This window comes from Corvus brachyrhynchos, unplaced genomic scaffold (genome assembly GCF_000691975.1).
Source record: "Corvus brachyrhynchos isolate BGI_N302 unplaced genomic scaffold, ASM69197v1 scaffold346, whole genome shotgun sequence".
Lineage (NCBI taxonomy): Eukaryota > Metazoa > Chordata > Aves > Passeriformes > Corvidae > Corvus > Corvus brachyrhynchos.
In genome coordinates, this window is record NW_008238644.1 from 4972412 (window position 1) to 4988731 (window position 16320).

The window sequence follows — 16320 nt, forward strand, 5'->3', positions numbered from 1 at the left end:
TTTGTCAGCAGAAAAGGGGCTGGCACCAGCCAGTGCTCTCAGACCTCCTTCCCAGACCTGACCCAATGCCTGGGGGCACAGGGATCTGAGCCAGCAGAGTCTGACCTTTCTTTTGGCAAAGGCCCAAAGATTCATCTCCAGACATCCACAGCCAAGGCTGGTGTTTCTGCCAGGATTATTGTGGCTGCTCTTTACTGGGTGTTCTTTAGTGGCAACACACGAGGCTTGCTGACTGCTTGAAATGTAGGCTCACACACTCTGCTGATAAATATATCCCTTACAGGTATCATGCAGGGATGGCCATCATTCCTGGCAACATGCCAATGGCCAGTTCAGGTGTATGGGAAATTCTGGGCCACCACTGACTGCACGTGGTCCATCCCTGGGCACACGTTCACTGCACAAAGAGGGAGTTGCAGAGCTCGAATCACTGAGATGCTCAGGTGCGTGCCTGGTGCTTGGCACAGGAGAAGTTCCACTGGAGTTACTGCACTTGCTGAAAATCAGGTGTTTACTGAAGTGCCTCCCCTAATCTGGAGCAGGGATCAGGTCTGAGGGAGCAGGGAAGCCAAAATGCTGCTGTGAGTGTCCCTTGAGGCCATGAACTCTGTTTATGCCATGAGATAGAAGTGGCTGGGACGGCTGATGACACAGACAGGAATGACAACTCTGCTCCCACTGGGGCAAGGGGAGATTTCCCAGTCTTAGTGATGAATTTGCAGTACACAAAACTGGTGATTTGGAAAAGTAACCATTTTTCCCCCTCTTAACCCGACCTGTTAGCTTGTTCTTTGGGGTAGGCACTAGTCTGAACAACAGCTTCCTTCAACCACACTCGCATGAGAGAACAGGAATTTGTTTGGAACAGGTAGAGAGGCCATTCAGCTCATTTTCATTCTCTTCTGACACTCCAGAATAAGACAGGAGAAGAGATATGTTCAGTTTTCTTATTCATCCAGGTGAGATTGCTGAGACAGCAGGGCCATAAAACCCAAAACTTGTACCTGGCTGAGCCCTAGGAAAGCTTAATCACAGACAGTGAATATAAAGACAGTTACAGTACAGCTTGTGTGGAAAACTGACCTGGGGGAAGATTTTTTGGTTAAAAACTGAGCTCATCTGTGTTAAGAAACACTGAGGTGCTGGGTCTGTGCCTTTTTGAAGATCACTCTTAAGTCACTACTCAAGAGGGGCACCTCCAAGGCTTCAGTGCTTGTAGTCAAATCCTGCTCTCCCCTGGTTTCTGTGGCGTGATACTAAAGACTAATCTACATCAGGGGTCTTATCAGTTTAACCCAAATTCCCTTGTTCTTTGTGTCCCTGAAACAGAAAAGCCAAAACACTTAGAGACCATAAATCTTGTAATTTCTTGCCATTTTAAGTCCATATTGGTTATGTGCAGCACGAGTGAGGGAGGCTGTGGATAAACCCTTCACTCAGGAGTTGGACATGTCCATGCTGGATCGTGCTGGACGTCACTCTAGCAGCCAGGAGAGACTGAAAGGGGGCAAGCAGACAGCAACACTTTCCTAGGAAATGCTCCCAGCCTCCCACATGCAGCACTGGCACTTCCCAGTCTGGAGGTTCTGTCCTGGTATTTGAGATCCCACAATGATGTTTCCTTCTATAATTTTTCCCCTCTTGTTTTTGAGCTTTGTAATCTTCTATCACCCACAGCACCCTGTGGCAAGGAGTTCCAATGTTAATTCACATATTCTCTTAAAAACTCTGTTTTTAACTGATTATCTGCTTGTTGTCTTTCATTCCTGAAGTCGATTGACTCCCACACTGACAATACCACGGCCCTGGATGTTCCTGGCTTTAGGATGTGCCAGCAGGATGGACTTGTCAGGGCTGCAGAAGAGCACCATTGGAGTAAGACTTGGTCTCTGTGTTCCCAAGCAGCAAAAACACACTATATTACTCAGCAGTATATTCATGCTATAAATACACTTTTTTTCGCATTAATTCATCCTTATTTACCACAGCAGATAACAGAACTCCGGGCTCAGATCCATGCAGCAATAAAAAACGACAGAAATTTCTCCCAGATTATAAAGATTTGTCATGTTGTCACTACGTTTATTTTCTCCATCTATTTCTCTCATTTCTGTGCATTGCTTTATGCTCTGCAGGGCCCTCAGGGGATGAGAAGAGGGTATTGTTTTGAAAAATATAAGGGTTTTTTGATTAAAGGATACAAAATTAATTTGCTTCACAGAGCCTGGAAGCATATTATTTGACAACTGTACTTCACTGAACAAACACAGCACACATGGCCAAATTCATCATGTTGATCACCAGACCCTGGCCGTTTGTTCTCCAGTCTGGGGCATCTCTTTTGCAATCAGAGAATGTGAATTTGGTAAAACACATGGAAACACAGCTTGGTTTTTTTCACTAGGTTGCATAAGGTTAGAGGAATGATGTGGCTGCAGCTCCCACTGAACTGGGGAGAGCGTTGGAGCACAGCACTGACCACACTGGTGATACTGGACACCACAAAGACCAGTGCTGGAGACTGAACTACCCCCACTGGTAACCCCAGTTTAGGTTTAGTAGCAGGGTTTAGTTCAGGGTTAGGTCCTAACTAACCAGCAGAGATCAGAAGAGACACAGTGGTTTTCTCTGAAGAGTAGATTATTCCCATTTAAAGCGTTGGGAATTGAGGTTCAGAGTCACATCTGGATGGACACCAGGGCACCACCACTGCCCTCATGCTGGTCCACGTCCCAGCTACCAGGCACTGCACTCTGAGGTTATTTTGGATATGTGATGCTCTCAAAACAGAGCATAGTCCTTGGGCAGACACTGTTAGTAACTGGGAAATAGAGCTGAAGACGATGTGCTTTTTTGGGTATTTATACAGCAGTAAATGGGGGAGAGAAATCCGTGTGGCTGCCCTGCCCTGGGAAGGCACATCTGTACCGTGCTGTCCCCGTGGATGCAGCTCCATTGGGAGATCCCCTTGATGCACAATAGTTACATTGCCTGCTAAGCCTCTGTTTTGCTTTGTGTTTTTGAGTGCAACAAGGAAGAGCCCAAAATTACTCACACAGGCAGAAATGTCACTATGGAAACAAGGAGACAGTTTAGCCTAGTTTGGCCAGTATTCACAGAGCTGCTCTAATAACCCAGAAGATGGTGCGACCCTGGCTGTCTGCAGAGAGCTTAAATCTTCTAAAACATCTCTATATTTGGCCTAACAGACATTATCAACTCTTCCCTATTCTCACAGGGCCTTCCCATATCTAAAGGACTTTGGGAGCTCAGGGATGGGATGAGACCTGACCAAGCCTTGTGAAGACACCCTGTTTTCCTGTCCCAGCCTTTCCACTGGATCAGATGTGTCTCTCCATCAGTGTGTGTTTAGAAATCACATGATGTTTACATGCACAGAGCAGTTCAGGTCTGTTTTCTGCAGCCCCAGCCTAGGCTCAGGATGGAGAGCGTCCCGTGGTGCCTGTAAGCACAAAACACGCTCTGGTGGAGGACCAGCAGTTACTCCTGCCACAGCAAACACATCTCGTGTGTACAGCATAACCAGTTCTGTCAACCCAAGTGAAAATAATGTTATAAAAACAAGCTGGATGAAATCCTGCTGCTTGTGAGCCCTGGAGAGAGTGCACGTCCCCATCTCCCTTCTCCCCATGATTTATTTGCCTCCGTTTGCCTCAGTCCACCCAGAGATCTTTCAGGAAGCTGCTGCTGTAACCATTTTTCTCTGCAGATGTGTTGTCTGTGGGGTCTTCCCCTGTAGCCACTTGTCTGAAAGATGAGCATGAGGAATACATGGAGATGAGACCCTTCCTGCAGATCAGCACCAGCTCTCCCTGCCAGCACAGACTGTCACACCTCCTGTGGTATGAAACCAATTTAAGTTGAAAATACAATTAGAATTTGTAATGGGAGTGTTTTAAATACCTTCCAGACAACTCTGTACCTAGAGAGAAACTCAACGTGGCATCCAAGTGGATGGTTCCCAAAAAAGAGTGAGTGAGAATAAGCTCCCAAGGACCCCTTAGGGAAATTTTGGATAGTTATTCCTGCCAAAGGTGGGGAACATGCTCGGGGCTCCCACCAATCCCAGAGACCCTCAGCTTGAGCTAGTTTCCCTCTGACAAACAGAGTAATGAGTCTGATTGAGATGGTTTTGCTGTTTTTATTGCTTTGTGGAGGCAATTACTGGAGAAGAAGGAAAAGAGAAGGAAAAGACAGCTTTTAACCATCTTGGGCCGATCAAACCTTCTCTGTCCTAGAATACCAGAAGTGCTCGGTGGCCCCAGAGCTCCTGCAGGGAACCAGGACCAAACCTGCTCCCTGGGAAGTGTTTCCAGCAGTGCTGGGTGCTGTAGGGGAGAGCTTCAAGGGAGATGCTCTCGCCTTAATCCCTGAGCCACACTCAGCTTTAGCTCAGCCTTTGAACACAAAACCTGTTCCAGTGCAGTCAGTCACCATCCACACCTGAACAGCAAGAGAAAGCAGAAACCTCCTGTTTTTTCAAGCCTTCACCCAGCTCAGGTCAAAGTTAACTTGCAGGGACAATTTTTGTCACTCTCTCCATGGAAGCAGCAAAGCCAGTGCAGGGCTGGGAGCTGAATTTGGGGAGCGGAGAAAGAGACACACACACAGACACACTCCCACCCCGAATTTCCTTAGCATGCATTAGAGGATGCTTTCAGTACAACCAGGGAGCTGTGACCAAAGGTTGGCACCATTTCAGAAAGGCATGATTTCCTCAAAAAAAAAAAAATCATTTTTAAAGATAATTAATTGACCCATTTCATCTTTTGCTTTTATTCTTTTTTTCTTTTATGTGCTATTTCCTCTAGCCTATCATTCCTAATCTGTAACTGTGTCACCTTTTACACAATCACATTTCTTACAATAGGCATCTTAAAAGAAAATTAATCCTAAAGAGTCAAATCTATCCTGGTCCTTTCTGGGCTCGTGTTTCTGATCTGATCCATTTTTTCCATGCTGCTCAAAAGGAGTGGAAACAAATCTTCCTGCAAATCACTGCCTCCTTCAGCCTGTGATTCCTCTTATATGATTCATTTAGTTCTGTATAGGAAATAAAATGAGGCGAGATGGTAGTTTTTTTCCCACTGAGGCAAGTTTATATTGGGACTTCTTGGAGTCCAGCACTTCTTACTCTTCTTACTCTCACTGTGGTACTACTAAAAACACACAGGAAAGTGAGCTGGTGAAGAAGAGCTGTGAAAAATGCGAGGGATCTGCAAGGTTTCTCCATGTTAGGAAACACAAGGGTTTTGTCTCAGGCTGCTCTAGTAAACAGAATGTAAAAATGCAGAGTGAGAGATGGAATAATCTCCCATACACAATATAATTTCTGTGGGAGGAAGACGTCTGCACCCTTAGTTATACTGAACATGTTCTCCTTTGCCTGCATTGTGCTTTTGAGTCTCGAGTCTCTAAAAGATTCCCCTTGGAGAACATTGAAATGAAAGACTGAATCAAGAATGAATTAATTGTGCTCAGTCATTTTAACGCTCACGTTACCTGGTCCTTCGGAGCAGTGGGAAGAGCAGCTGCTGCTCTGCCCTGGCAGTTTCTGCTCCCTGCAGCCAGGAAAAAGCTGAATCTTTGTTTTTGATGTTTATTTCAGCCCCCAGCATCTTGGGGAGCACATGAAACATTCGCTGATGCCAAAGTGGTCCCAGTCCTGGGATGGACAAAATGCAGGCTCCTGCTGAGCTTTGTCAGGAGCATCTGCTCTCCCAAGGTCTTCTCTACTGCAGAGGCACTTCAAATTTAGCCAGGAAGGCTCTGGTGAAGGAGTATCACATACAAACTGGTATTTCAGCATTGGTATGTCAGCTTTCAATCCTGTTTCAGCTCTCCAAGTCCCTTTACAGACTGGAGGTCACCCAGGCAGGTTGACCAGGGCTGACAGCAGTGACCTGATCAAGGTGCCCTCTGGTGACCCCTCCCATCCCAGCCTACCATGGCAATGAAAGTTGGTGGCTTTAATTTAAGACCTAAATAGTGCTGTGACAGCTTCACTCCCCCACTAAATATCACCCTTTCCAAGCCCAAGTCCCTTGCCACCAACTGGGGAAATTATTCCCCTTTGTTAGATGCATTGATGTGAGGCATGGATGCTGTGGCAGGCAGCTTCTCCTCTTGGAGCACCATTTGGCTTCACACACAGTGTTCTCTGGGCCTGGTTTGTGGCCAAGGAGCCAGCAGCAATGTCTTGGGTGCACGGTGAGGCCTTATTGTGCCTCGTCCTTGGCATCAGATGTGGTGGGGAGCACTGTGTAAAATTGGATGTGGAAATAAGAATAGTCCCAAAAGGCATGTGTGAGTATTACTGCCCACTAAACCTGCCTGCTTTTAATTTTGGAAGTGTTTCTGCTGTGCTGCTCTGAGCTTCTCCAACCTTTCATTCAGCACAGGCTGTCTCAGACTAGTCCAGAGGCTACTGAGCACTCAGGATGTGCAGTGGGGGAGAAGGAGAGAGAAAAGATGTCTGGAACTTGGATATTCCCTCCAAAGAAGTGGTGTTTCTATGCCACAAATCAAGTGCTCTTTGAATTTTCAAGGCTCACCGCCTCTTCCAAAGTGGCACAGAAAAGTCACCAACCCCTCAGGAGAGTCTTATGCCCATTGACTTTACAGCACGTTGGAGAACAATGCAAAATGAACATAGATTATCAAAAAAGTCACGGAGATCAGCCTGAGTGAACATTTTGGCTCTGGATGCAGCAGTGCCAAGTCAGAAGACAAGCAGATACACACAGCTCGGCTTTTTTCATAAGAGCACACTTTAAATGGATGTCATCCTTATATATTTTTAGCTTTTAATGTGAAGTTTCACCCCTTTAAAATTAACTTCCCTTCTGACATATAATGATGTGATTGTTCATCACATCTTTGATTCTGCATTAGCTGTTGGAATTCGAAACTCTTTTTTCCTCTTTTTTGAGTGTGTCTTAATAACAAAGTTCAGTTTAAAAAAAAAAAAAAAAGTTTGTCTTCGTATGCATTTCCCATGCGTGTGTAAAACTCACAGGCAGCTCCAGAGCTGCCTCCTGATCTGAAAGCCCTCCATGAGTTTTTATAAACTCTACAATATATCGCTGTCATTTCGTATTTAACAGCAGGTGCTATTAAGGGACATAAAATATGTCAGCGTAACCCCCGGAGGAAATGGGAGAGGAGCGTCTTGGTTGCAGAGCTTTGTGTGCAGCAGGAGAGTGACAAGTGGTGGGTGTTTGGTTCTGGCACGTTCTCCTGGCAGGCTCCTTGCCTTGAGGGGTGGGGAGTTATGGTACCACTCATGTGGCACCAGCTCTTCATATATGAATTGCAAATTCCGATCCTCCCTTTTTTGGGGGGGAGTTTTTGGTGAGGAAAAGGCAGGACACTACTTCTTGTTTAGCAAACACATCTCCTGATGTTCCCAAATGGGGAGGGAAAGGAAATCCTTAATGATACAGGAGTCATCAGTCATTGTCACATGGAATCAGCTGGGGTGTAAAGGCATCATTATCGTATCAGTGTCATCCCTGGGCCCTGGGGAGAAGGCGGTGACAGACATTGTGACAACGTCAGAGAATCCCAGAATGTTTTGGGTTGGAAGGGGCCATAAATCTCACCTCATTCCATCCCCACTGCCATGGGCAGGGACACCTTCCACTAGACCAGGTGGAAGGTGTTGGAAGTCAGACCAATGATTTTTACTGCAACCTGGAAAACTTCTTCCCATGTAGTAAACCTGGAACAGAAAGAAGCAGGAAAAATTCCGAATTTAGATCCCATCTCTGAATTTCACTGGATCTGATACATCTCCGAGGCTCTGGGCTTGGCAGAGCAGAGGGTGCTGATATTACCTGCATTTCCGAAGTGGAGGATCTCTTCCTCTGCAGTTGCATTTCACTCATACGACAAGATTAAAAAATTCTCAGTGGTTCTGTACACATGTAGGTGTATATATAGAGATATAGATATGTATATATGCATCTGTATATTCATCCACCCCTAGCGTGAATCTAGAGCACAATGTCCTTCTAGCCCAAATTTAGATAAAGGTCACAAAGCACCCTGGTTTTCATAGAATGGTTTGGGTTGGAAGACACCTGAAAGATCACCTACTTCCAAATCCTCTGCCACAGGCAGGGTCACCTTCCACTAGACCAGGTTGCTCAGAACTCCATCCAACCTGGCCTTGAACACTTCCAGGGATGGGGAAGTGTTCAAGTGTTCATTTCATCCTGGCAGCATCCAGCCTTTGTGCTTTTAGGAATCTTCTGCTACATCTGGGCTCTTGCTTGTACAGCACATGGAATGCAAGCTACAACCTAAAATACTCAGAGGAATTAAAAGCATAAAGGCTGTGGAGTGTAAAGTGAAGGAAGGAAAACATTGATTCACTGGTAAAAAGAAAGAAGGATTTATTTCCTATTTCATTCTTATTACATCGTGGATAATGTCAGTGAAGACAAAATGCAAATGGCACCAGGAAGAACAGAAACTTCCCCTAAATCAGGGTTTCTCACCCTTTAAGGGGAGAGCAGCTCCCTAAATGAAACCTGTCATGATTTTGGTATAAGAACAAGACACTGCAAAGGATGGCAAGAGATGTCAGTGTAAATGAGGCATGGGGTGTTCTGAGAGCTCGGGAGAGGATGTGTGCTCTCGAGCCAAAAGGTTGTCAGGAGACAGGGCTGAGGATCAGAGTAGCTGGAAACTGCTCAGGACTGGCAGGAGAACACTTTCCTGCCTGCTGTGAATCCTGTCGCCTGTGCACAGTTTGAAGTAATACAAAGTAGGCTCTGGAGGAGATAAATTATATTATTAGCTGTTTCTGACTTACTACCTTGCTCTGCATGGAGATTGCTCTCTTCCATGGACAGGGATTGGGAAGCATCACCCTAAAGAGGTTGGGATCACAGAGGGTCTGTGGGTGTAGGATGCAAAAGCCACCCAACCTCAGTGTTACAACAGTGTAGATGTGTACACACACACACAGGTATAAATGTGCACTTGGGCCTGCTAAAATGCACAGTAAACACAGCACCATGTTTTCATGTTGTCTTATGTTCTCAATACTATATAGAGGACAACAACAGGAACAGGGAAGGAAACAGAGTTTTTGCTCCAAGCCAAATAACTGCAGCTTTTGACATCTACTTAGCTGGGAAAAGGCAGAGTGATATTTAAAAAATAAGAAGAACAGAAAAGCAAAACCCCATTTTTCAAGTTAATTAAACAACCGTAGCAGCCCAAGTTCTTGGTAGACTCCTTTGAAATGCACGGAGTTATCGCTCCTGCTTTAAAGCTGACTGTAAAGCACATCCTTTATCTTTACTCTCCCAGCCTCCTGCTCTCTGTAGATGAGTCCAGCTGCAGCCCAAGGAATTGCAATAAAGCACTGCAAGTGCAGCAAGGAAGAGAAAAGAGGATGACTCCATGTCACATGTGCAAGATCTCCTGGCACAACATGAGGAGTCACTCACAGGGTACCCTGGGTGTTGGGTGCAGCTGTGTCCTCTGAAAGCCCCAAATATCTGTAGTGAATGTGGCCCTCAAATAAAAGGTGTCTCACTTTTACCTGTGCCAGATGGGTCCAGAGCCTGCTGGGGTATCCACGATGGCAAAAAATGGCATTTTCACTGTCGTTTACCAAAGCGATCCATTTACCGCAGTCTGTTTCAGCTGAGGCTTTCCAGATGCTCCTGCTGTGCATTAATCACCGACAGAAACCCTGAGGGTGGCTGGAAGAGCTGTGTGCTGCTGAGACAGGCAAAGAGAAAGAGCTGGTGCAGACAACTGGAAGGTTTTTTGCAACACGGCTTGATTGCAGCCATGCTGCAATTTTTAATGTGCTTATGATTTAAGATTACAGAATGACAGAATGGGTTGGGGTTGGAAGGGACCTTAAAGATCATCTTGTTTTACCCTATGGGCAGGGACACCTTCTGCTGTCCCAGGTCTCTCCAACCCTGTCCAACCTGGCCTTGGACACTTCCAGGGATCCAGGGGCAGCCACAGCTTCTCTGGGCACCCTGTGCCAGGGCCTCCCCACCCTCACAGGGAAAAATCTCTTCCCAAAATCCAATCTAAAGCTGCTGTATGGATTGTTTGCAGCAGTTTGCCTTAGACAGCAGTGGGTGACACTGAGATGAGGGTGTTGGTGGGTGCCCAGCACGTCTGGGTGCTGCAGAGTAGCATTTGAGGCAGCAGAGGTTGGGGTCCCCAAAGGGAGCAGGATAACGCAGGCCAGGAGCTCCCTCCTCCTCACTGAAAAACAAGAGATCTTCATGAAGACAGAGATTTCTTTCTCTTCCTCACAACTTGCAACAGCACTGACAGCCAGGGCAGGGGGCTGGAACCAGGGAAATAATTTGGGGAGCTGGAGGAGGCACAGGGAAGCCTGGCAAGGTTGGGGGGTGGATGTTTCAGCAGGGCTGGGGCTGTGGGCAGGACTCAGGGCACCCTTGCAAGTGTGCCCTTTAACCAGGTGGCTGAAACTGCAGCTTGGCAAGACAAAATCTGCATCATCCAACTCCACTGAGCTCCATGGAAGAAGGCCAGAGGCTTTCTGGCTGAGTGGATGCATATTCCTGGCCCATAAAATGTTTGGGGGGAATATGGGTTTGATATTGCTTTTTATGCATGCTGGCAACAGGTTTTTTAATAGGGTCACTCCCCAGAATGGCTGTAATGGTATTTATATTGTAATGTATATTCTGAAGGTATAATCCTCTGGAAGTGTCACATTTATGGGAAAATCAATAACATTTTGAAAGTTCTTTAATGTTTTATGTCACATGTGCTGCTTAAGTAAAATAATGGGCTTCATCCTCATTTACCAAGAATGATACCTTCATATTGAAAACCAATGTTTTAAAAAATTCATTTGCACATCGGATTTGAAGCTGGATATTTAATATATAGATATTAAGGGTTTTGATTAATATCTTAGTTCCGCTGTTCATAGAGCAGTGTTATTAATAACAACAGGGAAAATGGAGGCACTCTTTCATGCAGGCTTTAATGGAAAAATTTATTTGAAAGTTTATCTTGGAACAACAGGCATTTTATACAAGAAAAAAAATATATTGGTTAGTTTGCAGACAGTTATCCTACCAAAAACCTCTTGCTCAGAAAGGTTTTGCTGAGCTAAGGGCTATTTCCTTCATCATTTCTCCAAGGAGGCAAGGGCATCTCAGCAAATTCTGCTGAATAGAGTGTTGACAAGAGATGCAGATTGACACTGCAGCTCAGAAAATGTCTTCAAGCAGCTGTCACAACATGTCCTTATTATCAAATCTCACATTCTATTGTCACCAAAACCTAGGTGAAATCTTTATGGCCCTCCATGACAACATTTCTGTATCAAATGGGAGGTTCCTACTCCTACATCTAACGAGCCCTGAAACCTGATGATGGCCTCAGGCAGAACATGGCCCAAGCTGGATTTCAACAACATGGAATTTTGATAGAAATTTTGCTTTTTTAGGTGGGAAGAAGGGCACATTTCTGTGAAAAGTGTCTTTGCAAATCACCAGAGGGGAGGGAGCTGGGGAGGGAGCTGAGAGTGCTGGGCTACGTGCTGCTCTGGTGGTCAGAGGAGCATCAGGCACACAACTGAGCACATGGCTCTTTAATTGGCTGCATAAATAACAATGTAGGATCTGAGAATGCAAACAGCTCAGCTGTGATCTGTGTCTCCCACAGAGCCCGTCCCCGCCAACCCACCGCTCCCGAGATGCCTCTTTTAAAGGTGGCAGAGTCCAAAACCCTCACTTGCCAAAAAAGTTTGAAACTGGCAGGAGCCTCTCTCAAATCCCTTCTCCACAGTTGAATTCCCATATCCTCCCGGCAAGTGCCTCATGTGCTGTGAATATTTTATTGGCTCATTCCCTGGAGCAACCTACACACAGCTCCCGCCCATCCCTGCTGGCTCCTGTGCCCCGGGGAAATGTGCCTGGAAACTCAGGAAAACCCATACAATCTCCAGTCAAGCCACAGCAGCAGTGTCCTGTCCAGTTAAGCAGAGGCAGGTGAACTTCCATGTGAGCAGAACGGGAAAATAGTAGAAAAATTACAAAGAAATCTTTTTTTTTTTTTTTTTTTTTTTTTTTTTTTTTTGCTTAAAATACATTTCCAGGCAATACTGGTTTCTTAAAATGTTTCTCTCTCAGATTTTCTCTTGCTGGACCATCCTGGTGTGCTGGATGCTGGAGATGCTGCTTGAGCAGTTTCTTAACAGGGCTGATGCAAACCCAAATCCCACCAGCCCATCCTTTCCCTCCCTGGGGGGGGAGGCAGGCTCGGCAGCAGAATTGAGTAAAATGAGGATTTTCAGCCACACAGAGGTGATTGCAGCCAGAAGGGCCAGAGCAGAGATTTAATCAGGGCAATGTGCTTTTAATTTGCTTTTTTTTCCTCCTTGTAACAGGCCCACTGAACAGCCTGGGAAGAGGAATAATTAATACATGAGGCCTGAGAGCAGCCTGGGTAGCAACTGCAGAAATTTCATTGAAAGCCAGGTTTAATTGTGCCTGCCAGCTCCCTTCCAGCAAACTGCTGCCACACCAAGTGCTTTGGAGGAAAAAGGGGACCATTTGCTCAGCAGCTTTGATGTTCTGGGCTTGCTCAGGCTGCCCTGGAGGGCATTTCATAGAATCACAGGATGGTTTGGGTTGGGAGGGACCTCAAAGCTCATCTCCTTCCACCCCCTGCCATGGGCAGGAACACCTTCCACTATCCCAGGCTGCTCCAAGCCCTGTCCAACCTGGCCTTGGACACTTCCAGGGATCCAGGGACAGCCACAGCTTCTCTGGGCACCCTGTGCCAGGGCCTCCCCACCGTCACAGGGAGGAATTTCTTGCTGTTGATGGGTTTCCCTCTGTTGGGGAGCCACAGAGCTTCTCTGCCTCAGTGTCTGAGATGAAAACCTGGACGAGATGCTGGGGAAGCATCCATGTGCCCTGAACCCAGAGCAGCACAAAGCTTTAAAGCACAAAGAAAAGAATGACCCAAAGTCTTTCCACAGGCTTAGACCAAAAAGCTGACGTTGTTCTCTGCAGTCTTTTTGAAAACTAAACAGGATCGTTTTTCTGTAGAGCAGTGCTTTTTTTTTTTTTTGTTGATGAAAATCTAGAAGGTTTTGAACTCCTTCAAAAAATACAAAATTCCCCATCTCCCTTTCTACGAGTCAGTTACTGGATGCGCTCAAATGAGATTCACCAACATCAGTCCTCTGATCTGTATTTTGTGATGAATAAACTCACCTTCAAAACTCTCCTGACTCGAGGCAAACCTGTAGGAAGAAAACAAATGAGCAAAAATTATTGCCTTCTGATAGTTATGTCATCGCTGACATGATATTTTATTAAAATTATGACCTGTCAAAACTACAGATTGCCCTCCACCTGCCCTAATAGTCCCTTCAGACTGTGCTATCAGAGCCCTTGGGAAGGCATCTCCCATTGCCCTGCCCACTCTGCATTTGCCCTGCAAATTCTGTAAGTCTCTGGAGCATTTAAATCACGAAAGGGAAGAAGGAGGCCGGGAGCTTGCTGTGCTGCACATACTGTTTTTCTTTGCACCATTTTCTTTGCTCCCCTTTCAATCCTTGTGTTTCATAAACTCTCTGCAGTTCTGCTGGAACAGAAATCAGCTCCCAGAAGACATTTTAAGAGTAAATGGTCCTGAATTTCCAGGCAGGAACCTGTTCCCAATAACAGAGCAGCTTTTAAGGCCACGGTGCAGGGTTGCAGCTTAAACTCAGGATGAAGCAGTGGTTGGGTGTGAGCGAATGCAGCAGCAGCTCCACGGCTGTGTGAGCACTGGCAGGAGGCACTGCAGGAGCTGCATTTCCCTCTGATCCCAGAGGAAAAGCAGAAGCTCCCCCCCAAGTCTTTAATTAAACTCCTGGATAATGAGAAACCTCAGTGTGGAAACCCTCCAGTAGCACAGGGCAGAGTTAACACTCATCTCCCAGTGCTGGGTCCTGCCAGTGCTGGATCCTCCAGCTGCTCCAGCCCCACCACTGCCTGTTCCTAAAGCATCACAAGAATTGGCACATCGGAATTCCCACTCAAGGCATCTCCATCGGCCGGGCTGGCACTGTGCTGGTGCTTGGCTCAGGCTCCAAAGCTCAAACTGGGAGGGGAAGACCAGGACAGAGGGCACCAACTGTGCTGGCAACCTGGAGGCAGACACATCATCCAGGGAGGAAATAACATTTTGTGGTTAGTCTGGGGACGTGGTTCCAAATTCCTCTGTAACTGACTGTGACAAATGTTCCTGGGTGGCATCAGTTTTTCCCAACATCCTCGAGCCACTTTGTGAAGCATGCCCTGCTTCAGATGGGCATCAAAACTCAGAGTAAGGCTGATTATTTGAGGTTTCTTCTCTGAAGAACTGGGAAATTGTAACAGAAAAGGAGATTACAGCAGAGACCAAAAAAAATGCAATTTTTTTGAGCAAGACGTTGTTACCTACAAAACCCAGGTGCAACTTTCCCTCCCCCAGCACTCCCACTGCAGGGTACAGTCTCCTGCTGAGACAATAATATGATTTTGTGTTCAAACAGAGCTTTTTAAAGGAGGAAATAGCTACTTTCCACCTTCAGGAGAAAATGGAGGTCAGTCGTCCAGGGCTGCACGGTGAGGCTTAGCAGGGACAGCAGCAGATGAGGGACATGGGCTGTCAGCTCCCCAGGCAGACTCTCGTCTCTCTCAGCCAAATTGCTGGTGACTCAGTAATTTTATTTTCCGTTTCCTTCTGAACCTCCAGCAATTGTGAGCCATGGGGCTGAGGGCAGTGTGATCCCCAGACCCAGAGTCTAATCAGGTTTTTCAGTTCCTAAATTCTCAGGTAGATTAGAAAGTCATTTTTGTTGTCATATTTAGGTTCATTAGTAGCCTGTCAGATAAATTATCTCTGATCTCGCTGATGACACTTGGTTGGGCTCCAGCTCCAAGCAGACCACAACGCTGCTGGTGGCTGCCTGTGCTATTCCCAGCCAGCTGTCAGCAGGAGAAGAGAAATCATTGCAAATTTTGTCACTGTCATTTGGTCCAGATTGGACAAACTATGATGGAAACTTTAATGTCTCATCAAAACAGAGCCATTGACTGTAAGTGGCCTTTGCAGGCTCTTCCTCTCTGTGCTCTCTAGAGCCATCTCTGAGTTGTTTGTGAGCAGCAAGGATTGGAGTTGGAAGGGCTGTGTGCTGGCAAACCTGATCACAGGACCTTCAGTGGCTATGGGGGCTCCCATGGGAGACTGGATTTAAACTAAAAGAAGAGAGATTCAGATTATATATTGGGAAGGAATGGTTCCCTGGGAGGGTGGGGTGGCCATGACACAGCTGTGGCAGAAGCTGTGGCTGCCCCATCCCTGGAAGTGTCCAAGGCCAGATGGGATGGAGCTTGGAGCAACCTGGGATAGTGGAAGGTGTCCCATGGCAGGGGGTGGAATGGGATGAACTTTAGGGTCCCTCCCAACCCAAACCATTCCATGATTCCATCATTTAACCATCAATGTGTGGTTGCTCTCCCCAGCCACAGCCTTGGGAGCAGGGAGACAAAATGAGAGTCAGAAATGATCAGCCCCAAAGTCTTCTGCCTTTTAATTCATTTGCAGCCGATAAGTGACTTGTTGTTACAACCCGCTCACATTTTAAAGAGCATTCTGGCAGGTTTCCACCCCCTAATACCATATAGATAATTCTCTCACAATGTACCATAGATAATGCAATTAGCCTAGAGTTTCCATAGACATGTTTTATATTATCTACTTAAAATAATCCTGTTTCCTTGCGGTAATCTAATCTAGCTGTGACTTGGTGTGCCCTAAACAAGATATATGGTTGAAGACAAGATAGAAATAATAAGCAAGGGGAGGATAGGTGCTGTGTCCTTGTTTTCCGATTGAGACACTATGGATTTGGAGTAGATTCATTGCTCTGTCTGGCTGGGGTGGTATATTTGTGTGACAGTGAATATTTTAAAGGCATTGCTGATCAGAGACTCATGGAAATATTAAGGTTGGAAAAGCCCTCTGAGATCACTGAGTCCAACCATTAAGCTGACACTGCCAGCCCAGCACTAAACCATTTTACTAAGCACCACATTCACATGTTGCTTGAACACTTCCAACCACATCCCTGAGCATCCTGTTCCAATGCCTGACCAACTTCTCAGGTGAAGAAATTTTTCTTCTCAAATTCAGGAAGATCAAAGCACTCTGCTGGAAGAGTGTGACTGAGCCCCTTAGTCAGTGCAGCCCCTCATGGCTTTGGGAAGAGGGCAATGGTGCTGCAGGGTTATTCCT